Source organism: Drosophila gunungcola, chromosome 3R, assembly GCF_025200985.1.
Source record: "Drosophila gunungcola strain Sukarami chromosome 3R, Dgunungcola_SK_2, whole genome shotgun sequence".
Classification (NCBI taxonomy): Eukaryota; Metazoa; Arthropoda; class Insecta; order Diptera; family Drosophilidae; genus Drosophila; species Drosophila gunungcola.
This window is the reverse complement of record NC_069139.1, coordinates 10,870,309-10,885,532: the sequence shown is the minus strand read 5'-3', so window position 1 is coordinate 10,885,532 and position 15,224 is coordinate 10,870,309. Positions and strand designations below refer to the sequence as shown.

The following is a 15,224-nucleotide window of genomic DNA, read 5'->3' as shown; positions in this document are numbered from 1 at the left end:
ACAACAACAACTAATCTACATTTAAAACGCGGCTGCTGGCTTCAAAAAGGGGTTTGGGGTTGCACAGACAAAAAAAACAAATAAATAAATAAATAGAAAATGTGGCAAGCTTTTTAAGCCTTTAGTTTCCAATTGCAAATTTTTGCCAGCAAATTCAACAATAGTTTATATTTTTATTTAATTTTTTTCATTATGAAACTTACAGACACTCTATCAGGTCTTTATAAAGCTCAGATATTGAAGATAAACTACATCAAACTATGTAATATGCTATACTAATACTAATTTTATTGCAAATGGGTAAAACCTTTTTATTTGCTTAAGAAAATTGGTAAAGTCTTCAAAAAACAAATTTCTAACTAAATTGGTATTTAGCGTCTCAACTAAAGACTCTTTTTTTTTGTAAATATATTTTTTTAATGTTACCTAGAATTAGCTTGTTTTTTCTCAGTGCCAAAATTGGGAGGACAGAGTGTATTTAGAGTGGACGAGGGGCTTACGGTTGGCATGTTTTATTTTTGCACCCTGAAGGCATTTGCCGAAAGGATTCATCTTACGACATTAGTGACCTCGGCAACTGCGCACAAACATGCGGCAGCGGAAGGATAATCAGCCGGAGGAAGGAGCGAAGGTGGGGGAGGGGTCATGTGCTTTGTTGTGCTCTCCTAGTGCAAATATAAGTTTACCCATAATGGCTGCCAACGGCAGCAGTAAAGTAATATAGCGAGGTGGGGGCAGCACTTGCCTTATACCTTGGGGTACAATCTGCCACAAATACTAGCTGGCAACCACCCGGGCTTTGCCCCTTTTCCCCTTCCCTTTTCACCGCTTTTCCCCGCCTTTCCATTTTCCTCCGCCTTTGTGGGGTGTCAAAGTTGCGGGCATCTTCTGCTGACTGCGTCACGTAGCCGGGCTTCCGATGCCGTAGTCTCCTCATTTATTTTACTTAATTGTCAAGTCGGAATTCTGAAAGGGTTGTCAGCACACTTGCCACCCCCGGATTCCCCATTCAACCTAACTTGAGTTGAAATTTTCGTTACGCTTTTGCTTCACTGCCTTTTGTCGGGATTTGGTTGGTATGAGAAACAAAAAAGCAGGAAGTACGGGAATAAGTACTTTAAATGCTGGCATACACGAACAGGGAGTTCCATTAGAAACTTTAATTTCTTTATCAATTTGGGCATCCTTTGTGGCACATTCCATGCCATTGCATTTCATTTTCGAAAAACCACTCTGCAAAAGTTCGCCAACCAAAATCAGTGCACTCGCCCACTTCTGGTAGCTAGTAGCAACTGTGTTGTGTGTTTTGGCCCAAAAACTGATGGCGCCCAGCCCAGCAATCCACAGTTACCGCGAACTACCATGCGAACCACTTTCTGAGTGGAGCCAAAGCCAAAGCCGAAGCCAACACCAACCTGAACAGCCAGCATAGGGAGATAGACAAAGTTTTGGAACAGCTGCCCGATGTACAATATAAATGTGGTTTTCATATTTTTGTGGCTCACTTCAGTGGGAACTGGCCCGAACCGGCTCCTACGGCGTCCATAATGAAAGCCATTCATAAAACTTTAGCTAAATACGAACATTCATTATAAAATAATTTCGCCGAAATACGTGAAATCGGGCATCAGGCAGGCGGGGCAAGTGGGCGTGGGGCAGCCAACACAGGGGCAACGTTGGCAAAACTCTGGTCTGTGGCATAAAATTTACATGCAGAGTGAAAAAGTTATGCACTGAACTAAAAGATAATAACCAATCCATGGTCTGTGTGCCGCGCTGCTTCATTAAACTTCTGTTTGTACTGCGAGCGGTTTCGCTGCCAAAAAAAAAAGGACACCATATCCTTATTTCACCCGACATTTTGGGTGTCCAGATTGAATTTCGTGTAAAATGAGGCGATTACTACTACTGTTTCTAAAATAAAGTTCATTCAAAATAAAATAATAAAATAAATTGATTGAACTACAGAGAAATTTCTGAAGATTTTAAAAAAGTCAGTCAAACCGACTCTATAAAATAGTTGACTATATGCAACAAATATTAACCTCACGAGATAACTGTATTTTCGAAAGTAAACGATAAAAGTTTTATATCGCCCAAAAAATGTTGAAAACTGAAGATTTCAGGACGTAGCCTAAGTATTTAGTTTTAAGAACAGCCTCGACTAGTATTTGTATGGACTGAGTGCCACATTTGCATAACATTATTTCAAGAGAGCATCTCCATAAATCTTTAGCCCCCAGAGAGAGAGAAAGAGTGATGGGCTTGGCCAGATCCTGGAGTGATTTCGCACTCACCCTGACCTTAGAAGCACTACGTGACTGGCCGTAATGAACAGCTTCCTTTCGCCGGCTCTAATCCATTACTAAATTAAACATAACACTAAATATAAATAAATAGCTAGACAGCGTGACAGCAAACAGACCGAGAGGAAGTAAAAGTGCTCAGGACTCGTGGGGGATGTGGCAGCTGGTGGTGGTGCTGGTGCTTTGAAAAGGAGACTCGACTCCCCAGCTGCTGGAGACAGCGGCTACGGCTAAGAACCCTTTCTAATTTGCCTAAAACACAAACAGGCCGGAGCCGGACCTCAAACTTGTGCCTGTCAAACAATAAATCATCAGGACCTCTGGCCCCGGCTTCGCTCTCAAATGGAGACCTTTAATTATATGCCCTGCGTAGGCTCAAGTGTGTTTTGAAACTAAATCTGCCACCCGGGCCAACCTCATTGGCGCCCAAAACAATTAAACCCTTTTCCGTAACGTTCCGTTTTCCTTTGTTCACCTCCCCCCTCCAACGTCCCGCTTCATTTGGTGGCGATTCCTTGATGGCCTGCCATTTTTATGCGGCCAGGGTCAGGGCATTTGCATTCCAAGTAAGCTTAAAAAATTAATGACATTAAGAAGTTGGGTCCTTGGGGGTCTGAAATGGGCTCGCCTGAGCCGGGCTGCCATTTCATTGCCGGATCAAATTGCTAAACCAACTAAAAGGATGAGGGCGAAGCGCCTTTCTTATTAATGTTCTTTGTTTGACTTGGCTTGTGTTAACCCCTTGACAACGCCCGGATCGATGTCGAACGGAAATTTACCCGAATGATTTAAAAAATTTAAAATTTAAAGCATGACCAGGGTGCTGGAGTGCAGCCGCATCCGCATCCGCATCCGCAGCTAAAATCCCTGTTCATACAACATTTCAAATTGCACTAATTGCAAACAAATTTTCTAGTAAATTACCTTCTGCAAAATGGCAGCCAAAGAGCCGAAAAGGATGTGGAAGCCAGACCAGAAATTATATATTTTTAGAATTTTAATAACACGGGAACCAAGCTGGAGGGCATGGATGAAAGTGGAGTCGCTCGGGAAACACAATCTTTTCCGAGTGGCAGGGATTCTGGGAGGGAAAGTTGGCAGGGAGGACGAACTCTGCTGATATTAGTCCAAAAACATTTTCATAATTATTATTTTTGAAAGCGTAAACTAAAACTTTCCTCCTGCTGTAAGTTGAGCGCCTCACGAGCCACCCCATCCTGCGGATAAAGTTTAACCTCGTGAGTAAGGCGAAGCAATTTGGGAAAATATTTCATCAGGGAGTGCAGCTTATATTGTGTACGATAAATGTTTATAAACAAACAAACAAATGCATAGGAGAGCATATATAATAAAGTTTGAAATGCACCGTTCTTCAGGGATCAAGCCAAAGACCAATTCTTTTATTAATTGTGATGCACGTAGCCTACAAATTGTTAAAATGTTTATTAATTAACAAAAGGTTCTTTAAAAAATTTGGCATTAACAAGTTTAAATGATATGTAAAGGCTAACGTATATATTTACTTTCAGTTTTTTAATTTGGATTTAAGGTATACTATACTTTCATAAAATTCTTATTTGTTACATGAAAGCATTTAACCCTATTCTTAGTGCGGGTCCCATTTTGGAATGTCCAGGTCGAAAAGCGCACGCGTGCTGGTCACACTTAAGGGATGATGCCTGTCCCGGATGCAGATAACCCATCCCATTTCGGGGTGGAGATCAATTAACCCTTGACTCCTGACTCCTGACTCTTGAGGCCGTGTCCCGCATCGGAATGAGACACCCCAATTAGTGAGGTTGCCAAATAATCTCCAAGAGTTGTCTGTTTTGCATAGCTTTGAGGATCTGTAGATAGTTTTCGTTGTCCTTGGTGTCTGGACTAATGTTTCTCATAGGCTAGAAAACCCGTTTGGCAGGCTTTTTAGTTCCCAGGCAAATGACAACTGCTCCCTTTCCGAGGCACCCTTGTCAAGGTTATTAACCGAAATTGTTTTGGGAAAAGGCTGAAAGGGTGAACCGGGTGAAAAAGGTGAGGCGCTGCTTGATGGTCAGAAACTAGTTTGAAGACAACGCGAAGATCTTCCGTCATCAATTGTTGGCCGAACAAAAGAAAATCTCTGGCTGAAAAATGAATATTTTCACCCAAATCCGCAGATTGAAACTGGTTCTGAAATGAGGATCTCCGTTGGGTCCGTGCATTTTGGCCAACCTCCGGGCAGATCAGTTGGAATTTAGCTGCGAACGCGATGTGATCGAAGCGGAACTGAACGCGAGATTTCCTCAACTGCTGCTTGTTGCTGGTAAGTCTCGGCCGGAAATGGGCAATTGCCCTTGAAAAAACCGAAACTATCAAATTTAATGGGAAACTGCGGGCGGATGTCGCTTAAAGGACACACTTTCGTCAGACCGCAGGAGAAAGGAGAATGGTGAGAGCGAGAAAAGGGTTACAAGGTTACTCAAACGACCTTCGCCTTCGCCTAAAAAAAACCCAAGCTAGACCAGAACAGAGCAAAACAAAACACGAAACGCAGCAGCATAGAAAAAATTGTTGCCGCTTTCCTTTTCCTTCCTGGCGCGTCCACATATCGCATATTTTTTGCCGCTTCTCCTTTTCAGCACCCGCTTTCTCTCCTCTCTCCTCTCTCCGCTTTCCTCTTCCCGTGTCGTAAATTTCGCAAAAAATATATTTTCTAACAACCCAAACAAACAAATGGCAGCATGCAAAAAATACAAATCCCGACCCCCGCACAAAAGTCGCGCGAAAAAATCAGCAGAACCCACCAGGACATGTATGTGTGTGTGAGTGTTTTTCAGTGTGGGCGAAAGGATATAGAAAAAATATATTATAAATGTGAATAAGCTGAGCGACTCATCTGTGGGCGGTTTTTTTTTTTAATATTCTTTTTTTAGAACTCATTGTAGGTCTGACTCTAGGTTGGTCGCTTTATATTCGTTTGATTAGAATCCAAGGGTCGATTACCGGCAGGAGTTTTAATTCGTTATTAATTGGTGCCGATCCGATTTGTTTCCAATGCGGTTGACTCCATTTCCCCTTGATTGTTTTTTGAATTCTAGTCAGCGGACAAAGAAAGGGTTGTAGAGGGAGGCTGGGGCCGAGAATTCACTGATCTGATAGGATTAGACCTCCACTTTATATTTATTTAGAGAGGAAGACCCTTTGGACATTGACTTTTTGACGGGCGGCTCTGAAAATGTGCAAAGGATTTTAAGATATTTTCATTCTTAAAAAATGTGACGAATTTCTAAAGAATCGGGGTAAGAACCAAAGTATTTATTAAAACAAAATCCAACAAAAAATTCTCTGTTTTTAATTGGTTTAAACTTTTGCTTTTTGAATTCATTGTCAAAATATAAGATTCACCGAGTGAAAATTACTATATCTATATATAAAATCAGAAAAATGGGACTAGATTAAAGCACTTGATACAAAATGTTCAAGTGAAATCTATTCAACTTTGGTAATGATAACCTTTACTATATTGTAATTATATGTCAACTGCGAGCTTATAATAAAATCTAAAAATAATGTAAAAATGTATCTAGCCTGTAACCCAAACGTACCCAGCAATGTACTCGAAATAAACTTAAAATGGTATTTGAATATCATAGAGTCACAAGTATCTAATCTAATTAAACCTTTAAATCCTTACTATCTTTACGAAACTATAGCTTTAAATGCAAACACTCAAATTGCAAGCTATATCAAGACAAAACTCTGATTAAAGGTTTATAAGATAAAATGTCTTAACGACAGATTCAATTACTCCAAAATGTTTTCACATCATCGTTTGCTGATTGAAGATAATAGCTTCGAAATATTTTTGGCTTGGGAAACGTTAAAGCGCGCAAAACTAAGGACCAAATGGGCCGGTGAGTCTATTGCCTGAGCTCGAGGTCCCGAAAAGGGTCTTGAGTTGGCGTCCCGATCCAAGGGGGTTCCAAGGTGGGGGGGTTGAGAAAAAGTAAGCAGCACAAAACTGCAGCAGGCACCCGATTGGCTTTGGCCACGCACACAAAATGTGCATATAGAGTGCAACTTTTAGCACCAACCGAATGCAGTTCCACACACACGCACACGCACAGGCACAGACACACACACACACACACACACACACACTGGCAAGTCCATGTATGCATTCATGTATATATACATAGAGAAAAAAGAGTGGCAAGTGAATATTTGTTGTACATGGCCAGCCGAGGCGAAGGGAAATCAAAACAGAAACAGGGACGATAATAAAAACCAAATAAAAACACTGCAAAAATGCCCAAAACTGTCGTAGAAAAATGCACTTTTTCTGGGTGTGGCAAACTGGAAAAATAGCAGCGACGTCGACGCGGGCAGAGGTGCATTAGAGTCGAGGAGTTTTGAGCTGCTGCAGCTACATGATGGCTGCCTAAAATGGCAGCATGCAGTTTTACACCCACCCACCCACTCACACCCACTCCCACCCGCTTCTCGACACTTTTTTTGCCTTGCGCATTTTTAGTTGGTGCAGGCGGAATGCATTTTTACTCCCTTTTTGCATCGGTATATAAAGGTCCTGCGTCTGTGTCGGTGCGTATCCCTATTTGGTATCCTAAAAAAGTACACAAAATTTTGCTGCGCCGGCATCGCAGTCGACAGCGACGTCGGCCGCACAAACACGCCCATGTTTTATGTACAAGGCGAGGGGGTAGGAGGGGGATATCCCTTTACATGCGCAGCCCTGTTGTGTGTGCGTGTATGTGTGAGCCGTGCAAAAAGGAAGCAAAAAAGCGAGAGGCAAAACACTAAAACTAATGCGCGAGAAAGAGAAACAGTCATTAGAAAAACGCGCTGCGCATTGGTGTTGGTGAGCGAGCCGAGCTGTCATCGTTGCGCAGCGAGAGAGCGAGAGAGCCAGCGAACGAGCGAGAGAGAGTGGCTGCAGCAGGACGAAGGACGAAGGACGAAATGGGTGGCCGATGACTTTTTAGATGAACTGGGCGTCTTATGCTACTTTCAATCGATTTCAAACAAGGATTTCCATTAGATCGCTGGACTAAAACTTAAGACGACTAATTTTCTTTATTATCCTTTTAGAGAACATCTTAGGCGTGTCTTAGATATATCCCTATATTCTGCTTATCGAAAATCTTTTTGGTCTTCTATTGTTTTTTTCTATATACCCAGCCAAACAAAACCCGAGCTGCAATCGGATTCGGACTCGAGTCCTCGACATTAGCCGCACACACAAAAATGCCAGAAAACGCTCTCCTTTTTCACTCGCATATTTCCACTTGCATGTGTGTGTGTGTGTGTGTTTGTATTAGCATATGTACAATCACACAAACGCAGGGATATAATTTAAACGGCTTTTCTCTCCTTTTTCACTTGCCCGGATGCGTGTGTTTGGTCTTGGTTTTATGTTGGGCATCCTTAGAAGTTAATGGTGCGTATGGGTGATTGAGTTGGGAGTGTAACACGATAAGACTAAGGAACAGGGAAAAAGCTGGAATTGAAATTCTGGGGTTCATAAAGCAAAGCTACCGTCGGTTTTAATCTTCTGAAGGTTATCAAATTTATCTGATTCAGCAATGCTAAAAAATATTTCACATAAATCTTTCCAACTTTCAATAAATATTTCAAAGATAACAGAAGATATATAGTTAAAAAATAAGTCACCTAGAGATATATTTGCAGCACCGGAGAAATATCTTAATTTTAAGAATGTACAGATGTTTTCAAGTTACTTAATATAGTATTTCAATATAATAAATATAGAAACTTGAATTTCAATCGATAGTCCCAAACAAAAGTAGCCATTTTAAATAACTTTAAAATACCATGGCTCGCGGCTGTTTCATCCAGCCATGATCTATAGGCCTAGCTGAATGGGGAGCACAAGAGCGTGCAATTTAATTTCAAATAAATTAAAGACTATTCACATGGCCAGATTAAAAGCGAACCCGTTCTCACAAAACACCAACACGGCCAGGGCAAAATGACCGGCATTGTTTTTGCCTCGGTAACTCAACCGCGGCTCCATAATAAACGTAACTATAATACAAAATAAACACATAACCGAAACAATCTAAATATGGCGAGAATTTATGTATTGATTTTCATTAATAATTTTCGGCCGATGCTGCTGCTGTTGCCGGGGCTCAGTATCCTCTATCGTTGCTCTAGTCCTGGCCGTGGCATTTTTCCAATTTGGGCTCCGCTGGACACCGGCAAATTGAAAATTTTTCAAAAACAAAACAAAACAAAGCAGCTGGCGGAGTAGGAAAGGTGGCGGCGGCGGGGGGTGGCGGTGTCAGTCGGGCAAGTGCATCATTTTTCATCAAACATTTTTGGGGACGCAATGGGCAAACAAACGAAAACCATTTCGACCATGGCCAGGGGCCAGCATCGGCTGCAACTGCAATGGCAGTAGTAGTAGCTCTGGGTGATGCATCATAACTATATGTGGCAGGGGCTCGACTAGGCTGCATAAATCTATGGATTGCAGCAGGAGCAGCTTTATGCACACCCATCCCCTGCTGATTCCGATCCTGCTCGTGATGCACCTTTGATATGCAATTTATGCATGTCATCTGCGCTGTGTCTGCGTTCATTGTCCTCCGAGTGGCAGGAGTGATGGGATGGGATCCTAAGCACAACACCCACGCACCCAAATCCTTTTTTGCTGCCAATTTATAGGCCTCCACCCAGTGCAATGTTATTTCTGGAGCCCTCGTGTGTGTGTGAGCATTGCGTTTTTCCGGCTTTCCTATTTGCATTGTCGACCAGGCTATGGCGATGGCAATGGGAAAGGCTGCAATGTTTGCCCTTTGGTTTTGCCCTGGCGTACAGTCCTCCCACATTGCTGCCGGGCCAGAAATCATGTTTTTGCCAAAATGCATTTTCATACGCCACGTAAGCCCGGGCACATTCCATGTACGGCATGCATGCATGCTGGTCCTGCACATAGAAGCCTCCTCCACTGTACTTCACTCCAAACCACCCACACATCGAATCCATACACTATGTACTAGGAGCAATGCACTCCTATCTAATCAAAGTTTGGGCAAAAACGCAGGTTTGGGTTGAACACTGCACATTGCACATTGCACATTGCACATTGCACGTTGCTGATGCGGCAGCTTTAATTTTAGTTGATGCATTTTCCGGACCAATCACCCACCCAAAGCACACTCATAATGCTGGCCATATAATTGCCCGAATCCTGCTGCAGACTGTCGAGTTCTGTAATTTATCTAAGCGTTGTCCGACGGCAGATTGATTGCCATTGATCCTGGCAGGAGGTGTCCGGAGCAACTTGGCAGCCGTGTTGGAATGATTCCCCCAAAGATATCACTTTCAATAGCGACATAATCATATTAATAATCTGAAGCATACAGAAGCATATCAACAACAATTCTGAATTTCAAATTCATTTAGTCACATTTAAAATTATGATTAGTCAATCATCTTAGTCAATCATATCATTATTAATCATATCCAGCTTATCAAAAATAGTATTCAAAATTATGATGTTCAAATTTAAGTTAAAACTTTAAATATGGTTTTACAGATAGTTGATAAGAAATGAATTACAAATATTATCAAACTATCAAATCTATAACTTTTTGAAGCATACTAAATGGGCTTAAATACCAAATTCTAATTAACATTTCCAACCAAAAATGTGTTACTTAAGAATAAATAGGTTTTTATATGTTTCACCAAAGCAAAATGTAAATCAAAAAGACCAAATCGTACCCGAAATTCCGAATAGTCCTTTGAGCAGGCTCAAATCCGGGCCATGGTATGTGCTGCTAACGAACTGCGAGCAGGATCGGGATCACATTTTTTCACAAAGCTTTCATGGATGCAGTTTTTGTCCTCCAGCCAGAAACTAATAAAGGCGAATGCCATGCCTGCGGGGGTGGCTCTGATGGATGAGGGTGTGGGCTTTGGTTGGAGGTGCGCTCAGCTGAGAGCAGTCTTCTTCAATTTATCGATTGCAGGCGACTTCCCCTTCCCCTTGCCCCTCGAAAAAAGAGCAGGAAAAGAATTCGCACAGCTAGCTGCAGATGCAGATGCAGTTATCCACCCGGCACCACCCAACCCCTACAGTCCACCCCCCCGTATGTAAAACTGCATTCCTTGCCAGTGCCCATCCCTACCCTTCGTTGCACCGGCAGCTGAAAGCAAAACAGGACAAAAACAGAGCAAAACCCAAAGAGCAAACAGCGATGGCAGCCATGGCAACAAAACTGAAACATAAGCAATGCAAAGAAAAAACCAAAAATGCATGGCCTGGCCACCATTTTGAATAACAAGTGCGCAGGGGTAGCCCCCATCCCCTGTGTGCACCCCTTCTGGAAAATAAAGAAAAGAAAGCCACAGAGAAATGCATTGGACGAGTGCAGTTGGCAAGGAAAAAATGCATTCGCTGGATGGGAAAGGAGGGGCAGGATGTGCAATGCAGGCCAGCGAAAAGCGACAAAATCAAATGCCGAGAAATAAAATTCCGTGCACAACAAAAGCGAAACGAGACAAGTCGAAGGTTTTTGCCGAAGGCCCCCGCACATCCGCCATGGAGAGTTTTTTTCTTGCCGCAGAACGGGAGGAGATGTCCTGCTCTCTCTGTCTGCAGCATAGGAAAAGCCTATTTCAAAAAATTGAAAATGCAAAATTTCATTTGTGCAACGTGTGGCACTTCTTTTTGCCATGGATCCGCCCCTGGCCAAAGGCAAATGCACTGGTGCTGGTCCACCCACTCCAGTACTTCAGTGCTCCAACTCCTGATCCTGCTCCTGCTCCAGCTCCTGCTCCTGCTCCTGCTCCAACTCCAGCTCCAGCTTTTGCTGTTGTTTTGTATGAGGACCGACGACGTTGCCGGGCCGACAAAGCAATTCTTCAGAAATGAAATGTCCTGGCCCTGCCACCCTCCGCCACTCCCCCTTTTGGATCACCCACTCCCGCCTGCAATGCATTTCAAAATGGCAACGCGGCTGCAGGGGAGCTGGGCTGGGATCCTGTGGACCAGCAGCAATGGCGACAACTGTCAGCATCATAAGACTGCACATGAGCCTAGCAGGCGGCAAAATCTGGGGGACGAGGACGGGGAAGAGTTCGGGTATGGGACAAAACGTAAACAACAAGTTTGCTTTTTGGCACTGCAGTTGGGGCCCCAAAGTGTTTCACACACACACACACACACATACGCAGCCGCAGGGTGAAAATCTGCACGGGGGGGTTGGGGTGTTGCAGCGGCATGGGGTAGACAAAGCAAATGCAATCAGCAATGTGTTTTGCTTTTGCTGCCTCTGAGCCGCCGTACTGGGGCTAAAATCAGGACCTGTTCGACTGGACTAAGCCTGGCAGTGCACTAGGAATGCTACTTTCTAAAACGGAGAGCGGGATCCCTCATAGAAACCAACAGGGGGTTGAACTTTCATAACTTGGACTCCCATTCCCACAGATCGCAAGCAAATAAAGCTTCAGGAGCATAACAAATATATAGCATGAAATAATTGAATTTATTATATATATGAATCTTGGCATTCAAAGTTAATACTCTGAAAATGATTTAAATAAAAAATTATTTTTTTTTTAATTCAAGCTATTTTTAAGGTATTAACTTTGGATACTGATATCTTCAAATCCACAAACTTAAATAAATCTCCTGCAAAAATAGTTATAGAACTTACGACATCCCTTAGTTATTATTAAATTGTAAAATTATAATAAAACTTAATAAGCTAAATTGAATTATCTTTGAATAATTTAAAGTTCAAATTTAAGTTGAAAACTTATAGCTGTTTTTAGCAACTGAACAGGTGACTTAAAACACCCTATTGATGTCTTAAAAAATGCAACCATTTTTTGGTAGCTTTAATGATTTTAATTGAAGACCTTTATTTTTCTATCAAAAAAGATTGAAGAGTAGTTATAATTCTTAAGTTCTAAGAGATCCACAGTCTTTTATCACTCAGTGTAGTCTCCACGGTACACAATAATGCGAAAAACTCTGCAGCTGCAAAATAGAAAGACGCGAGCAAAAAATGTTGCTATTTGCCTACTGCTGCAGAACGGCATCGAAAAAAAAGTGCACGAGAGTGTTGCATGACGCAAAAGGGGCGGACAAGTACCACGCCCCCTGCTTCCCACCACCCATTCCCCGCCCACCGACCGAATCGAAGCTCAGTGCAGCTCAGTCCAAGGAAAAAGCAGGGCCGGAGTTGGGTGGCCGAAAAAGTGAAATCAAAAACTGCAAGGGACAATGGGTGGGTATCTCTACTTCAGTTCAAGTGAAGGCAGCAAGAAAAAATGCAAGCCAAAGGCTGCAGTAAAAATGGCACAAAACAAGCAGCGCGCTGCGACTCACTCCCAAGCCCAAACCCAAACCTGAACTCAAACCCAAACCCAAACAAAGCAAACCGAATGAGGAGGACAACGACGAACCAGTGGTAGCAGGACGAGTCCAAGGACCCAGTCCCCTCCCAGTCGGATGCACATTGTTAGGCCCAGCCAGTGGAATTGGATTGGACACGGGATATGGCCACGGTGCTGCACGATGCACGATGCCAAATCAACGGACTCTTCGTTGAGACGCCTCAGCTGCCCCGGATGAGGGGGTTTGGGGTGCCATTGGGTGCACAGAGAGCAAATATCACCGCAATTGCATTTTTCTTATCAAAATGAGCCAGCTTTTTGTGGCTCCTTGGTTCTGTTTCTGTTTGGAAACCCTCCTAAATCGATTCTTAAGTGCTTGAATTGAATTATTACCTTTAATACATTTATTTAATTCACCTACTTAAGAAATGTTTTTTCAATTACGTAAATGTCCTTCAACTTGTTGTAAACTTTTCGTAACATTCATTTTACAGAGAACACTAGACATTTTTGGTCAGACTACATAACTAAAGCTTCCAAAACATTGCATTTTTAAAACTTTAAGCAAAATTAAATGTCCTTCTTTTTGACCACTTAAAGGTGATTTTAAAACTCTCCAAATATATTGATTCTCCTTTTGGATAACTTAATTAACTTAATAAACTATCAAAAATCATAAAGATAATATACTATCAAAAAGTATAAAGAGAAAACATTTAAATGAAGAACACAGATAGGCATTTATGATTGCATTTATGAACTTTTGGGTTTCTAAGAGTAAGAAATTTATCTAAAAACCCAGCACTGTACTTTTGTCTCAGTGTGCTATTTGGTGCTGGTTGCAAGGGTTGGCAATGCAATTCATATAGTGCAAAAAATGCGTGGGGGTAAATGGGTGAGTGGGCGCCTTGAAGATGTGCCTGGGCTGGCATTTCTGCATTTTGTATTTATTGCTCGGGAGGATTGGGGCTGAGGATTCTGGCTGGGATGTATGCAAAAGGAAAGCTGCATTTGCCGGCTGTGGGCTAGTTGAGGACATTGGGACAAGGCGACTTCGGCACGTACGCGACTCCACTCGGTTGGAAAGGGGGAAATGGGGAAAAATGGAAAATCCAGAAACGCGGATTGTTAAGCTTGGCCATTTTTTGCAGCGTCTGGCGGGGAAGTGGGCGGCCAGGGAGGGGGCGTGGCACAGGCCTTAATACTGTGGCATTTGTCTTGGAGCTGAAACAACAGACGTTACCAATGCAGACGCTGAAAAAATGCATAAAACGTTGCAACAAAAGTAGGAACCAGAAGGGTTTGGGGCAGGTGCAAGGGGGGCGGTGGTTTGGGGACTGCGAGACGCAGCTGCTGCAACGTTGATTTGATGAACATTTCGTTGGGGCAGCTAACGTGACGATGTCTAGTGCGTAATATGCAAAAAGTGCCCACTCAGACGTCTGCCTTGAGGGATTTGAGACTTGAGCCCCATCTCCACCACTTTCGGTGTCTATCTTTCTGACTCTGCCACCAGGCAATGCAATTTTTCTTCATTGTAATTTGGCCAGGGCTTTGGCCACCAATGTTGCGACTGCCTGGCCACTGCACTGATTCTCAGAGTGTTACATTCACAAAGATGGAGCGAAACTGGGGATGTCACTGAAGAAAAATTCCCGAAATTAAATATGTGTACATTCATAGTAAACACATTTAATATTTGCAAACGATTTTATGCATATTTTATAAGTCTATAAGTCAAACTTTCCCATTTAAATGCTTTAATACCAAAAAGGATTTAGTATTTATTTATCTTATTTCAAAAGTTTTAGTTTTGACTATAGCCTGTTGAAGAAACATTAATTAATTAGGACGTTTTTGTATGTAGGTTATTAATTGGGCCAACAAAAGTATTTGTAATCTTAAAATAAAAAAAATGATCTCAGGAAATATTTTTATTTGACTTATATACAATGCAATCTCATAAAACGGCCTGTAGAGCAATTGAAAAGTTGTATGTTTTATCATAAATCCAAGAAAATCTTCTGTCTTTGCATATTCTTCCTAACTTATACCGGTTCAATGGAGGTAAAAGTAGAGCAACAGATTCTTTTGGACTCCCAACCAACTAGATTACCCCTCTTTTGCTTGCATCTGGAACATTTAACTCTGCTTTATTCTAACATACTCTTGGCCTTATAGCTTTTTCTCAGTGTAAGGTTCCGCGGGGGCAAGGTCCGCGGAATGGGCGACAGTTATGCGGCTCGCGCATACAAATTATGCGGAAGGGGAGTGGCAGGAAAGGGCAACAGATGAAATGAACGAATCCATGGACTCCCGACCGGGGCCATTTCCCTTGCCCGGGTCCATTGTAAATTTGCAATTTTTGCCGAGTGCTGCCCGATGCTTTGTTTTGTGATTGGTTTTGCCAAAAGGGATGGGAAGTCTCGTCGCGGAACCGTTTTTGGCCAAAATGCATTTTGATGTAGTCGGTGGCGGCGTCGGGTAAAAGAAAAGAAATTTGAAAAAATCGCCGCGTGCTTTTTGGCACTGCCCCATGGATTC

At 42.5% G+C, this 15,224-nt stretch overlaps 1 long non-coding RNA gene across 2 annotated transcripts in view; it reads left to right on the top strand.

Annotated features, from left to right (window-relative positions):
* The first annotated feature begins 4,545 nt into the window (after window positions 1–4,545).
* Window positions 4,546–15,224, top strand: part of LOC128253919 (uncharacterized) — a 36,777-nt gene continuing 26,098 nt past the window's right edge. For both annotated transcript variants that reach the window (XR_008267495.1, XR_008267494.1), the window contains exon 1: window positions 4,546–4,608. This is a non-coding gene — a long non-coding RNA (uncharacterized LOC128253919). The remainder of the gene's footprint in view (window positions 4,609–15,224) is intronic.